Source organism: Amblyomma mixtum, chromosome 2, assembly GCF_055824585.1.
Source record: "Amblyomma mixtum isolate Tamu chromosome 2, ASM5582458v1, whole genome shotgun sequence".
In the NCBI taxonomy this organism is placed as follows: domain Eukaryota; kingdom Metazoa; phylum Arthropoda; class Arachnida; order Ixodida; family Ixodidae; genus Amblyomma; species Amblyomma mixtum.
The window spans coordinates 38,233,666-38,248,988 of NC_143013.1; positions in this window are offsets into that span (position 1 = coordinate 38,233,666).

Below are 15,323 nucleotides of genomic sequence, written 5' to 3' on the forward strand. Positions count from 1 at the left end.
AGAGCCATCCGTACGCCATGCATATCCAAGCCTCAGTATTGTACGAAATGAAGTGGAAGTTACAAATTCGAGACGATGGCTTTTATGTAAGTGCTTTCTTGTCAGGCTCTCGGCAATCGCCCCGTCTCACTCGTCGCTTCAACTCCACTGCCAACACATTTTGAGACGGCAGGTTCTGTGCCGAATTTTTTGTTCTCAGTCTTTACCGGCTACTTCTCTACGATTAGGGAACCTTCCTTCTCTCTTATTTCTCCAAGTATATGGGGCATTTTCTGAGCGTGTTACAGACGCTCTTTTTCGATGCTCGTAGGCAGCACCCCCCTCCCAGCGCATCGCACCGCAAGGGAAAGGCATAAACTAAGACGAGATACGTGACGATGCTCGCCACGACGTCAGCCCGGGACGATGTCCGCTCAGCCGCTACACGTGGAGCAATCATAGCTTTCATCGACGTCGCTCCATACTGTCGCGAAATGAACTCGTCACGGGGACAACGACTGGCGGCGCAGAGAAAGGGACGACAGGGACGCGTACATTTTTTTTTCTCGCTTCTCTCTCTTCCCTTCCACGGTGAAAGAATGAAAGAGAAAGCCACAGAAAGAAAGAGATAGAGGCTGTACGTGCGTGCAATTTACGTGTCGCCGTCGGCGCTCGTCATCTCAAATGCGGTGTGCTCCGCGCCGTCTATTACGAGCGCCGTGTGACGCTGAACGGCGCTACTCGTTAGAGTGCAAGGGAGGCTTGGGAGAGGAGAGGAAAGGAAAGAGGGAGTGAGAGAGGAAGCGTGCAAAAGAAGCATTGCGCAGCAAGCAGAGGCGCGACGGCGAGTAGTTGGTTGCGCTGAAGTCTCGTACCGCCTCGTTACAGAGTCCTGCTCGACATTATGTACCGTGTAAAAATTGAACTTGCCCTTGTTCAGTGTCTCGGCTCCTTTACCCCCGCCGTTCTTCTCTCACGCCCCCATTTCGTTTCTGCGAAAGGCAGGAAACACGAGACAGCTCCTGGATGATTGCGCGCAAGCTTGCAGTTCTGACAGCGGCATCGTCTCTTTCTGCATTAAAGGAGTTTCCTCTTTCTCTCTCTCAAGCTCTCTCTCTCTCGTTTCTCTTTTTTCTCCGGCTCACCTTTCATTGTTCTCTTCCTATTTTTTTATTTCCCCTTTTGATTCTGTTATTTCAGAAAATGTTAAGGAGACAAGCGCTGCAAACGTGTTGACACTTCGCGAAATATGAAGCTGGATGGCATCCTTTCGATTTTGTTATGTATGCGTCTCCCGTTACCAGTAGTCCTGCTCACCCGTTATAGCATTGCGATTTATAACGCTTACAAGGCGCCAGGAGTCTCGAAGTGTCTGATAATGAAACACGAGATGGTCGCGAAAAATATATATGTAGTCTGTTTTAATTAGGTGCCATCATTATGCTGATACCTATGATGCGCTGCAGATGCGGGCAAGTTGAAAACATGCTAAAAATGTTACACATCAGGCGCCCTTTTTTTTTTTCATGCCGCCGAAAGTGACGCTTGCGTGAAACGTTCCAGGACAGATCTGCAAATTTCTCATTAATATTTGTCTTTCAGGCCTTCAGGGCTTCAGAAAAAATAAAAGGTGTCTTGCAGAACTGACACTCACAATTAAGGGTTTTAAAAAGCCCAAGAGACATTGAAGACTCTTTTTTGTTTTTTTCACTGCCAGGGTGGTCGTTGCAACGAAGCTGTCATCGAAAGTATCATATGCATAATTACACGGACCATTATTTTCTTGCTAAACGGCGTCTCTGAGTGCGTTAAAGGTTTTTGTAAAAAAAAAAATGAAAGAAGAGAGACTTGATATTGGTGATAAAAAGCACGAAACGCTAACGAGAACCTTCGAAGTCAAATTAGGCACGTAATGTGGTGTATCAATAAAACTCAAACCAAATTTAACTTCAGACTTCAACTTGCCGTGTAGTAAACGGTAAGCATGAACTTTAGCATTGCAACTAAGAAAAAAGCTAAGAAGAAAAAAGTGACACAATGACAAACATTCACTGCGATATTTCGAATATAGGGAAATGTAAAATTTTGTTTTCTTCGCATTGTCACCCCAATGCCTTAATAGAGCTTTGTTCTTTAATTTAGCACTTGTCCCCCACTGAATTTATGCTACTACGAAAAAAAAAAGCTAAAAAATTATATTACCCGTATTAGCGAAGAGAGTAGCAAAAAGGGTATTAATTCTGGCAATAGTCATCATTCATGTTTTTAATGTTTTATCAAGCGCGATATTCTAATGCGGCGCATCCAATACGTCCAACATAATTACCAATCAACTTACTTATGCTTCGCAAACGACCAAATGATCGATCTTCTGTTGCCGTTTTCTCGTTTCTAAAAGGAGGTACATAGGCATCAATTACAACCTACTGAAGCTCATACGGCTAATTTACAGTAATTTTAATGCTTTCTTTCGACTCAGCTTATAGAATTGGTCAAACTGAGTGTTTATTATATATTACTATTTGGATGATAAAGATGTTAGAAAAGTTTAAAACCCACTCATACCTTTCTTTTTACTAAACGCCCGTCAGGGAATTTGGTTTCTCTAAAAGAATTTCTTTTTCTGATCGCAACGGGGTGGTAAACTTAAGGATGCTGAGAGCTGACCTTGTAGGTGAGGTTGGTTTCAAGTTGCTTCACCATGTAAAAAACATTTGGAGAGTAACAGCACAGGATACCGAGTTCTGGTGTCCGATTTCTTGATAAGGTACAAAACCTGGAGACTAACCTCTCAAGTTTAGGTTAATGTTTAGTAGGGAACATTCAAGGCTAACTGGTACAAAAAACCTGGATCGTTCTTGCCCCGGAACCACGAAATGACCGTAACTTACATATAAATGCATGTAGCTCCCGCGACGCTCTGAGCAGCAGCCGCGAGAAGCGAAACCATTGGAAATAACTTCGCAAACTGAAAGCAAAAAGACAGACAAGTAAATAAGCGTTGTGCTATGACCGATTTCCGAGAAAATGGAAAAAAAGCAAAGTAAAGGCGCATAAACCTCTCCCATCTGGCTACATACTCGACCCCATCATCCCTTCTTCCTTATTTTTTCCCGGACAGGCAATATTTGTTAGGGCGGCCCGACGTCGTCGGACATCTCACTCCTGGGACCAGAGTTTATACATGCAAATTCAATACAGGGCCAGCCTGTTCGCGGCCGGCGGCATGTATCGCGCAGCCACCGTCTACGCTCGGCCGGCCGTCAGCGCGAACTGCCAGCCTCCTATGCCTGCACGCTTCCCCTCCAGGCCCCTATACTCGCGCGGGCGAGCTGCTGGGCAACTTTATTTATCGGGGCCCGATGGCACAGCGCTTCCCGACGACCACTCTCCTCTCTTCCCCTCGGAACACTGCTCAGCTACTGGAAGCCTGAAAAGGGGGAGGCGATTGGAGGGAGAGGGAGCTAGGATCTCGGCTCTGACAAAGATGGATGACTCTGGATCTCAAAGTCGCGGCCCGCACTCGCCTCCGTTGTCCCGTATTGCGACGGAGGGAAGAGGCCTCCGCCACGGCAGCGCTGGCAGCGTCGGTAACGCACGCCACCTAGCGGCACGCATAGGCTGAGTTTTCGCTCAGTGCCACCGGTTACAGCCAAGCTGGAACCAGAGGGGCCGCGACGGTTCGGGAAACGAGGGCGGCTATCCCTCTCCCTCCCTCACTATCTCTCTCGCGCACCTACTTTCATCCTGACACTCTCTTCCTCTTCCCTTTTCGGCACGGCTTCATATCTGTTCTTCGCCAATCGCTTATATCAAGCTCAACCTGCTTCCTCTTTGGACTCGGATGAGTGGAGGGAGTGTGGCACTGAGCTTCTTGGTGATGCCGTCCAGAACTGACCTAGGCAGATCCCGACCAGCTCGCTGAAGGCACAGCCGAGGGGAAGAGAAGAGAGAGAGAGAAAAAAAGGCAGGCTTCCGTGCGTGGCATGGAGAGCTTTCGAGCCGAGGATTTTGGGACTCCTAAGACGAATGACCGTTTAGGGAAGCCCGAGAGAACGCCGACGCGCCGCCGTTGTGCCTGACCCTTTCCCACTTCTTCGTCACGGACGACGAGCCTGTCTCATTAGAACTCCAGCTTAAACCCTCCTCTGCCCCTTCACTATCCCTCTCTCCCCTTTGCCACCTCTTCCTCTCTTGCTGCTCCTCCTCCTCTCTTACAGGAAGCCGCTGGCTCATTATTGCGCGCGGGCGTGCGCTTACCTTAAGGCCGAGGCGGCGCTCGAAGAAACCCTCTCCTACGCAACCCCCTCTCTCCCACCACCCAGCTGACGGCTGAGGCGGCCGAGTGTCTTGAGAGAGTGGTGGAGAAGTGGCCGAGGCGTTAGGAAGCGAATTTATGACCGCAATCTCCGGACGAGCCCTTTTCTAAAACGTGTTCCGCCCGGTCGAGCAGCGCGAGCGAGTTGCTGCAGCTGCGCGAGCGCGCTCTACGGTTGCCAACTGTATCTCGGGGCTACTCTAGAGATGGCACCACAGCCGTTCTTGAGCCTAGACTTCTCCCTGCTGCTATCAGTGTCTCCTCCACATCCTCCTGGAACAGCTTTCCGCCCTCGAGAAATTGCCGCCACAAATCTAGACGCCCGGGAGGTGAAACGTTGCCGCACTCGGCGCTCTTCCCCCGGGCAGCGAAAAACGGCTGATGTTTCGAACCCCCTGGCCGAGTGTTTGTATTTGTACGGAGAAAACAAACAAGGCGAACAATGGTCTCTAAATTATTTCTTTTAATCTTCGGTGCGTCTATCCGCAGAACCTTGCGTTCCATAAGATTTAGTGTGTACATTTTCGCACTGAAGCGTCATGAATATCTTACGTCCCTCTACTTTAAACATTGTGAGCTGGACAGCTGAAATATATTAGTCCCAGTTGCTTCGCAAAAGGAGTGTTGAAAATGGCAACCGAGAGAAGTGGTGGTGAGATTGAAACTAGAAAATTTTTGAATAACTTGAGAGAGCACTGCTGCTACGTACTGTGAGTTAGTAGCAAAAACACTTAACGTCCCGAACAGATCTTTTATCGTTCATGTTTTGAAAGCACGCGTTTCCATCTTTTGAAAGCTTCCTACAGATATGAAAAGTTTAATAAGTTTCGCCTCCTTCAGATTTTACTTTGAGTTAACATGTGACGGAACTCAAAGGTGCTGCATTGTAATTAAAGCTTTACTTAAAAAGCAGCACCTTTGAAATGTCTTTTTTTTTTTTGAGATGAATGGCGTACCCTTGGGATGCTCTCTCATATTCCGAAAGTGCACGTTAGCTGATGGCACGAGGTACGGGGTGTAGGTAGGGTGAGAGAAAAGAAAGGTCTTCATTCCTTTAACCTAGTATGCAGAGACTACTGCCACTGCGTCATAAAGTGCTGTACTCTGAGAAAGAGGACAATCAAAACTCAGATTTGAATGTAACGCCTTTAAAGGATGTTACTTAACTAATATGGTACTACACGCGAAGCAAATATTTAAAGACCAAAACCTCATTTGTATTTATATCCGCACTCATTGTGCGTAGTACCATCTTTAAATTGACTCTATACGGACAATTAACGTTGGCATAGCAATGTGAGATTTCGGCCGCTCCGGAATAGCCCATTCCAGCGAGCCCGACAAGGTATACTACCCTTTATACTCCAATCCATTTTATCAGCTCGGCGATTGCTAGCTCAATCTGAACCGGCGCATTCCACGAGGCCTTCGGGCCTTGGTGGACAAATGCCGTCCACGTCAGCTTGCCAGAGTGCCAGCCCCGGACCAGTGAATCTATTACGGTGGGGTGAGCCCGCACGGGTGCGCGGACAGCGATACCGCGCCAGTTACAGAGCGGCCTCCGCGTTAAACTCGCCGTTCCCGCACACTCACGGCCGGCAGCAGCGGCGTTCGTGTAACGTTTTTCCCACCGGAAGCGAAGCGCCGATTTAATTCACTCGCAGCGTTGCGGCGTCGCGCTGACTAGCCGATTATGCGAGCGCAGCACAGACACGCGCAGCAGCTCGGACCGCTTATCGTCGCTCGCCTTAATTTGGGCGCAAGCACAAAGGACGCAGCGTCCGCTGGAATTCCGGTGCGCTCTGAGCGCCGCCAGCCAGCAACGCCGTTTCACGAGCCAGTTATCCCCGGCACAAAAGACCGGTAATGACTGGCTCCGGTTTCGCGCGCGCTAGCCGCGCCTAGCTCCGCCACACGAGCGTGCGGCCTGCTCGCGCTGTGGAGCGCCGCTTCGGCCCTGCTGAAGTTGCGTTCCCCTATCTGGCCCCTTTTTCTCCACCTTCCCTGCCTCTCTCCCCTTCCCTACATATGTACTAAGCCTCCCTCAACCTGCCTATGGGCATTGCCTACGGGGCTTCAAGCTAGCGCAGTCACTTTTTTCCGCAAATACTTATTGCAGTGAAGATTCGCTCCTCCCATTAAAAGTCGTGCAGCATTGTACAGGCTAGAAGAGAAATTAGCCAATCAGTAGCCAAGACCTGTTGTCGTTAATTAAAGAAACGGTTCGCGGATGACTGACGCAGGTTGGATTTACAGGTCAGCACACCAGCACTATAAGTATGGTGCCAACTGATTGCAGACAGATTTGTGAATTTGGCCCACGATTAACTGGAGCCTGCTCTTACTTTCACAGAGCTGCAGATTTTTAGTGTCGCTAGGCCTAGTAGGAGAGGGAAAGGATTGCGAACAACTGCAGGACACGGCGGAAGCTCACCGTACGAGATCGCACTGCTTCAGCCCAGAGAGCCGATGATTGGTGCGCTTCGGAGAAGACGCGACGCGCGTGGAACAGTCGCGCAGAGTCGAACTTGCCGCCACCGACAGTCGCGTTCGCACGCATCAGCGAGTTACTGTTCGCTCACGCGGTAGGCGTCTCGCGCGGGCTGCCTTGACAGCCCCGCGTGGGATACAGCGTAGGGGGCAAGTTAACGGGTTGGCTGGAGGAAGAACCGAATAAAGTGCATTCTGATGGCGCCAACATTTGTAGACAGCTAAAGCGCGCTGGACTGTATAAAATGCGAATAACGGCTAGTAATTAACGCACGATGCGTGAATTGCGGAACGGCGCTTTCAACAGTGTGGCTGTTCGATTATCGACGGCAGTGGGCACTGAAGGGAAACTTTCTTGATGTTTTAGTACTTGTCACGAATCTCCTGTGCGCCAATATGGTAGAGTTTTGGCTGTTCAGACCTTGCACTGTACTGGGGTGGGCTCGGATGTCATCTTCCTTGTTATCTTGCAAAACACGTTTCAAAACAGTAAGAAAACCATAACGTTTGTTTTTTACCCCCCCCCACCCTCCCACTCAAAATAAAAAAGTTCCTGATCCGAAATCAAGAGCTAGGCCGATAAAGCAGCGAAAATGAGCAAAACGCCGCCGAGAGCGTCAGCCGATCACAACAGTCGATTCTATGGCTATTTTGCTGATGATTCAGCTCTACGGAGCTGCTGTTACAAAAAGTGTCGCGAATGAAGGTGTTGCGAATGGTGTTTCCACTGAAGGCCTCCGCACTTTTCCGCGCCTTTACTTCATAGAAGAGACCAAGCGTTATTTCACGTGCGATCTGTACGAGACGCTAGCCCACAACCACGCGTTCAAGGAAAGCAAGAATTAAGTCAGCGATGCTGGCTGTGAGACGACCGCTGTGTGAGAGCACTAGATGGTTGATCAGCCAGTAACAATATAAATGCATTTTATTGTTTGTTTAAAATATAGATCCTCTGATGGCGCCAAAAAGAATTGGAGGTAGGAAACTGGAGTGCGGAGTTCCGAAACGTAATGAAGTGTCACCAGTGCGCAACTTTCATAGAAAGCGGGTACAGTTTACACAGTGGTTTATGTGCAGGATGTCCTGTATTAATTCTTCTGTGCAATAAAAACAAGCTTGTTTATTGGCATTTGACGGGCACGCGGATTATGTTTCTAGATTTCATACATGCTGCGGATAACCACTTTAGAAGAATAATTGTTATCTCAAGTGGTTAATTTCAATCGTATTAGTGACTACCTACAAGGTCGCACTAACCCTCCTTGCCTCAGTGAGGATGCTTTAAGATCGGCTGATCTCCCTTAGGTCCATTTTTAAATATGCTTTACTAAGGAGGTCTTCTTGGAGTGCCGTTTTCTTGAGGTAAACACAAAGTTACCTTCATGCTTCCTTACCTCATTCGCAGATCTGAACACACGCTTCACTGCATAACCACTCACTCAGCGCTTGCACAGTAGGGTGAAGAAATAACCCCTCGACCTTCCCGTCCTCCGTCAGGGCAAAGAGCCCAGCCGCGGCTGAAACCATAGGCGCGGCGCTAGTCATCAAGCACCACGACAGGGTGGGCCACCTTTTACCCTCTCCCCTTCGCCTTAACCCCCTACCCACTTTTTACCTTCGTGCCCTTGCCATGCAATTACGGCGAACACCTGGAGATTCCAGGGTTTAACCACAAGATTTATCCTCCCTCCACAAAAAGCTCAGCACTGAAGACGCCGTAGCTCTCAAATTTACTGAAGCAAATACATTTCCAAACGCACACAGAAACAACGAAGTGTGCCCACTTAAATATCGCCGCGTCTGCTCCTGGTGCATAGCCACACGTCCCACACTCTTCCACATCTCAAAGAAGGGTGGGTGGGTGGGGGTACAAACCTTAACACTTAAAAACGCCTAGCATGACATTTCAGCGATGGGAGGGACATCATTCCGGCGCCACCTAGGCTGGAAAAAAGGCGCTCGTCCAGCAAATTCATCTAGCTGCCATGGCTAGTGGAATCCTCGAATGAGGAAGCCACCCACACGACGATTCGAACGCGATCAATCATCTCGTTGGTTTAAATGAATGTTTCTCCTCCTCTCAAGATGGCGGCTTCTTCAATCATAGACTTCGTAACCGCAGCCTGCACGTTCGAAGTGTTCGCCAGGTATGCTTTCCCTGCGTCTGAGTTGGCGAATGGCAGTGTGCATGCATGTTCGTCTCCGACAGTGATGTACCACCGACCACTGGAGCCGCTGCACCGTAAGCAATTTGATGTTGCCAGAGCACTGTTTTCTTGGCAAGCCTATTAGGGCATTGAAACAGTACAAAGAAAATACCAAAACGAGCGCACCTATTCACGTACTGCAAAATAAATATAAGGGTATAAAGACGTCAGCTTGTTATTTTTTCAATCTGTACAAATATATTTCTAGTGTTAGACACATATTCTGGGCGCCAGACGTGCATCAGCGTGAGCCCCGCCGCGGTGGCTCAGTGGTTACGGCGCTCGGCTGCTGACCCGGAAGAGGCGGGTTCGATCCCGGCCGCGGCGGCCGAATTTCGATGAAGGCGAAATTCTAGAGGCCAGTGTGCTGTGCGATGTCAGTGCACGCTAAAGAACCCCAGGTGGTCGAAATTTCCGGAGCCCTTCACTACGGCGTCCCTCATAGCCTGAGTTGCTTCGGGACGTTAAACCCCTATAAACCAAACCAAACCATCAGCGTGACCTCGTCATTCTGTGCGCCTCCTCCTCCAAGGAGCGGCTGAGGACGGTTCTAAACTTAATGGCTTTCTTCAATGCCTCGTTGAGTAAAGGCAGCATGAAGGGCTCCTCCCTAGAGGAAGGGAAACCGAATGAGCTAAGAAGCGTTCTCAAATTTGGCTCGAAGCAATGCAATCCTTGCATAAAAGCTCCGGCGATGAAGGTCAGATGCAAAAGTTTTTTTTTCAACCATTCGTGAAATGCCGCACTAACCAGTGCCCACGGGATGCGCACGACACAAGAGCATTGCGTTACTCGAGCCGGGTCGTATACAACCATTAATACGATTCTCCACGCATAAATTCCTTCGCTTAAAGACTAAAAACGAGACACGCCCGTTCTCGAGTCACGTGCTGCATAGAGTTATGCGTCTCATTTGCATACAGATTGCGTGCGTAGTTCACCGCACTCTCAGGCTGGAGCAAAATTTTTTTGCGTGACTTTCAGATGACAGCTTCACTTTTAGACTATTTTGCCAGAACGCTCCCCTTTCTGTTCTCAAAAGGGCTCTCATACAAAAAAGCTACTAAAAAGTTATCGGACGCAGTATTTGGACGTTACCGCTGCCGTTTCGAATTTAACTTCGATGTATGATAGTCAAATGGCGAAACCAGTCAAACGCGTGTATGAAAGCCGGAAGAAACATCTTTGTTATTCCGCCGCAATATTGCATAGTTGATATAACCTCCGTTTGCCTACGCTAAAATTTTTCTTCAAGCTTTGATTTCGGCCGGTAAGACCCACGAAATCTCTGTTCCACACAAATAGGATGCGATTAATTTCGCTCGCAATGCGACACAGATATTTTAAGCTGCGACGTACACGACAAGGCGCCAGTGTCGGTGCCGATCTCATGCCTTTAGACGGTCAGCGACGCTCCTAGCTGCAGTTGCTGTCCCTCTATCAGAACTTTCGGCGGAGCTTGCCAAGTAAAAGTATCTGTGGTACTACTTGCGGCCAATTTCTTCCGCACACTACCGGATGCATTTCGTGAGCTGCCCCATAGGCTCCCTCCACTGTTGGCGAGCAAGTGGAGAGTGTTTGCAAGAGAATGAGACAATGTTTTCACACTTGACTCTTCCCATAACTATGTATCCTTGACTGAATGCGCTTCTTTCTTGACTCGTCTCTCTTATTCCTTCTTTCCCCTCTTCATCATTTTCCTTACGAGAGTTTCGGGATTCACCCAGAACACCCCCCCCCCTCCCCCAAGGGTTGCTCACTGGTTAGGCAACTAGGTTTCTGACCTGGAGGATCCGGATTCAATTCGGGCTGCGGCGGCCGTGTTTCAATGGAGGCGAAACGCAAAAGGAGCCCATTGCTGTGCGATGTCGGTGCGAGTTGAAGATCTCCAGGCGGTCGACATTCCTCCTGAGCCCTCCACTACGGCACTGGTTTCTGTTTTTTTCTTTTACTCTTACGCTCTTCTCTTCCCTAATGACCCCGTTGAAGTGTCCACCAAGAAGTGAGACAGTGCACAGTCCCCTTCCTCAAAACCAATTTCTATTCATGCGTTAGCATTACTGCCCTTACTTTCTCAAAATGTATCCGTCGGCTTTTGCGTGATGCCGCCACTTTCTTGGAGGCTTCCGTCCACTACCGTTTATTTATTGGACATTTAAGAAAATATTTTAAAAAACATAATAAAGAGAGAGGGAACCTGGACCAGCAGTGCTTCACCGGGCTTAAAGCCAATTCAAGGAAAATGAAAAGGAGCTAAACGCTACAAAAAAAACACAATTTAAAGAGACAAGCAGGCAAGTAAAAAAAAAACAAGAAAACATAGAATAACCAGTCACAGCACAGTCAAAGAAGAAATCACAATCACAGACAGACAGTTGAAACACTACCCGGTCATTTTTGCCCTCACCCATCTCCACCATCATGAATCCTTCGCCCACCACCAAATAACACACCTTCGCCTGAGAGAATTTTCTTACTCCACCAACCACCCAGCTCCCTCCTCCAGAAGGTCTCCTCTCACTACCCGCCATCCTTCATAGTCAAGAAGCTGCCACCGACAACGAACCGGAACACCTCCTCCATACCGAAGCTTCACACGCCACCAGCCATGCATCCTCCAGAAGACCTTACCCACTACCCATTCCCTCACTTCCACTCCCTAGATGCCTGCAGCCACAGAAAGCCCACTCAGCACTGGGACGGAAAAGCGTATGCGAAATGCAGTTCAAATCCACAAAGGGAAGGGGATCCTTAGACACCTTCAGCATACCATATGCCGTTTTTCTATTACTGTTACCGGAATATCGGTAGTAAGCCCACCGCCAGTGCACATGCGTTGATTGATCCCGATGCAGTAGGCGTGAACGCAGCTCCCAGGTACATTGCGCACCTCAAAGCGATCTGCGCATGCGCGCAGACGATGTGCAGGATCCTGGTACTCCAATAACGGTAACGATAGCACGGCACAGGGTATGCTAAAGATGACTATGGTTGCAGTGAAGCCTACAAGTACTGCAAACGCACATATGTCGCATCACCTTATATGATCACCTGCGTATTTTTTCTTCCGTCCACAGTTGCTGCCCTTTTCTCGTTAACCTCCTACTTCATCTTTTTTCTAGTAAGTAACGGCATTCACGCGCAGGCAACTCATTTATTCTTTGACCCGCAACAAGGACTGAACGTAGTTTTCACTTGGTTGTTTCCCCGCATCAAACCTCGCAGTTAAAATGGGCCTTATTACGCACAGCACACGCGCGCTCCTCTGCGTGTGTGCTGAATGACTTCTGTTCTATCTCCAACGATCTTGTTTTTTTATACGACATAGAAGAAATTTCAACATCGAAAAAATAAAAGAAGGCATATCCAAATTCAGCAATATGAAGAGCAGCCAAGACTGAGTCCGTTCTAGGCCACGATGACTGTCACGGCTCGGGATTGCGGGTGAGGCGCCTAGTTGCTTCGGCCAAAGTGATAATCAGAGGCGCCTAGCACGCACACGCGGTTCACAATTAGGACGGCAACGGCGAGCCCCGCGCCCGGAGCAGATGACAGGGTAGAGCAAATCATAATCGCATTAGCGCGTTAATTTCGTCGCTCCCCCGGTCGATGCGACGACTGCGCCATCATGCGACTACCCTGAGTCAGTGGCACTTCGCCCTGCTCTTTTGCTTTTCCGTGTCCCGAGTTCGCAAATCTTGAAAAAACTTCGCAGTAAGCTCGTTTGCACGCCTAGCTGGCAGAGTCGGCGCGATGTAAGAAACTTGTTTACTCGAGATGACGGCACGTTCAATTATTAAGCTGACAAGCGTGTCTCTCCGACCTGGCTGCAAGACAACAAAAACGAAGCACTCAGGGTGATGCGCGTTGGGGTTCTTTAATCTCACTAGTTAAGGAACTCCGCGTCAAAATGCGGCCACAACCTTCTGCCAGATCTCCAGGGTGAACAATATAGTGGCGACTCCTTTAAGCTGTGCAGTCCGCTGTGCAAACCTACATTGAAGCTGGCATCGAATCCCAGTCGCTCAGCCCTCATTTTGATGTGATACGAATTATGAAAACAGTCCGTGTTTTGCGATTGCAGTGCAAGAGCTCAAAGTTATAGAAATTAATCCCGAGCCCAATCCAAGGTGGCTTCGTCTTTGTCACCTGTCACATCCTCCTTCATCTCTTTCTCCGTCCACTTTGAGTGAGACAGTAGCTGCGTATTTCTTGCCTCAACCCCCTTCGCTTGCTATCGTTAGTTTCGTTGAATTCATGACAACATCAAAACCTATATGGAGCATCACAAAATGCACGCACCCCACAGGAGGTGTTGTTCTCTTGAATGTGTTCAGTTTATCTCGCTGTTCCCATTAACTATGCTGTAATGTTGTTAACTCTATTACGGAAATAGCGCGGAAGACGTGGATGAAAGGAAACGAAACACGGGACGAGTTACTTCATATTGATATATTGTTTAAGCATGTAGCCCGACTAACAAGGTAAGTTATGGAAGCGCACCAAATAAAGAAAAAGCAAGATTGTGAATCAGCACATCCTCTGTTTTCGTACACGACAGTGAAGTTGTACACCTTGATTCTATGTAGCACAACTTGCGTTTGGTTTAGTCGCTTCCTTTTTTTACAGCGGCTCCTTCATATTCGTCAGGTTTCCTGGGATTAAACTACAGTTGCGACTGAGCGCTCTTCTTGCGTTTTCTTTCCCTTTCGTCTGTGCCTTTCGTGCTGTTGCTCTGGTAATGCTTTACAAACTCGTTCGTTTGGCTGTAGCGCTGCTAACTCGCCCAACTTGATACATTCAAAGAGCTCTAAAGGTGTGTTATGGGCAGTACTAGACGCACTGATGTGCCCGAAGTAGAGACAGGATATTTCCACGCGGGTTGAGGTACGAATTAGTGTGAAGGTTGTCGAGCTAGTCAAGTTAGTTCTCGTGAATTCGACAGGGATGAACCTCACTCAGGACAAGAACTGCAAAGCATGATCAATGAGTTAGACTGGCAGAGCAGAACGGTGGGGCTAAAAATTAACATGCAAAAAACCAAAGTAATGTTCAAAAGCCTAGCAAGGGAACAGCAGCTCACAACTGGTAGCGAGATGCTGGAAGTAGTAAGAGAATATATCTACTTAGGGCAGGTAGTGACCGCAGATCCTGATCATGAAAGGGAAATAGCTAGAAAAATAAGAATGGGGTGGAGCACATATGGCAGGTTCTCTCAGATCATGAATGGTAGTTTTCCAATATTCCTCAAGAGAAAAGTATACAACAGCTGTATATTACCGGTACTCACCTATGGGGCAGAAACATGGAGGCTAACAAAGATGGTTCAGCTTAAGTTAAGGACAACGCAGCGAGCTATGGAAAGGAAAATGATAGGTGTAACGTGAAGAGATCGGAAGAGGGCGGAGTGGGTGAGGGAACAAACGCGGGTTAATGAGATCCTAGTTGTAATCAAGAGGAAGACATGGGCTTGGGCAGGGCATGTAATGCGAAGGCAAGATAACCGCTGGCCCTTAAGGGTAACGGAGTGGATTCCAAGAGAAGGCAAACGTAGCAGGACACGGCAGAAAGTTAGCTGGGCGGATGAGATTAAGAAGTTTGCGGGGATACACTGGCCGCAACTGGCAAAAGACAGGGTTAATTTGAATGACATTGGAGAGGTCTTTGCCCTGCAGTGGGAGTAGTCAGGCTGATGATGATGAACCTGTGAATGAATCAACAAGCTGATGTGTGAAACCTTTTCCTTTCTATGTATTGTTGAATGTCCAGCTCTATGTTCTCTTTCTAAATCTCTGGGATTCCAAGGAGCAGAAAAGTGAAAGAAAGTTCCGTAGACATTGCTGACTGTACGTTCATTGGTTCACCGGAGCACCGTCACAGCTGTGCAAGTAACAACAATTCTAGCGTTTTTAGCCCTCGGCCACTGAATGACGGATGGAAAGACACGCGATTTCTACGAAGGTCTAAGCACTCCTATAACTAACACGCTTGCTCACGCAGAAAATCGCAGAAGTATTAAACCTATCAAGTATGTGAAAGTGCGCCTGCAAAGTAAACAAATCAAAACAATATAATCCTGCGTGCGGAAGAAGACTGGTGCTCTTTAGCCGCACACTCCAGCATTACAAAAGTCACTTTGAAATGCCCTGCCTACTCCGACAATACAGGGACTCGGCGTATGGTAGGCACGTGAACATTTCGCCGGGAAAAAAGGGGTACGGGGGGAGTGTGTAAAGGTTCGAGCGGTCAGATCAGGAGCCAAGCAGATGCCATGTCAACAGATCATGACTCCCCTCTTGCCTCCACCTCTTTAGTGCTCCCTCGGCCGG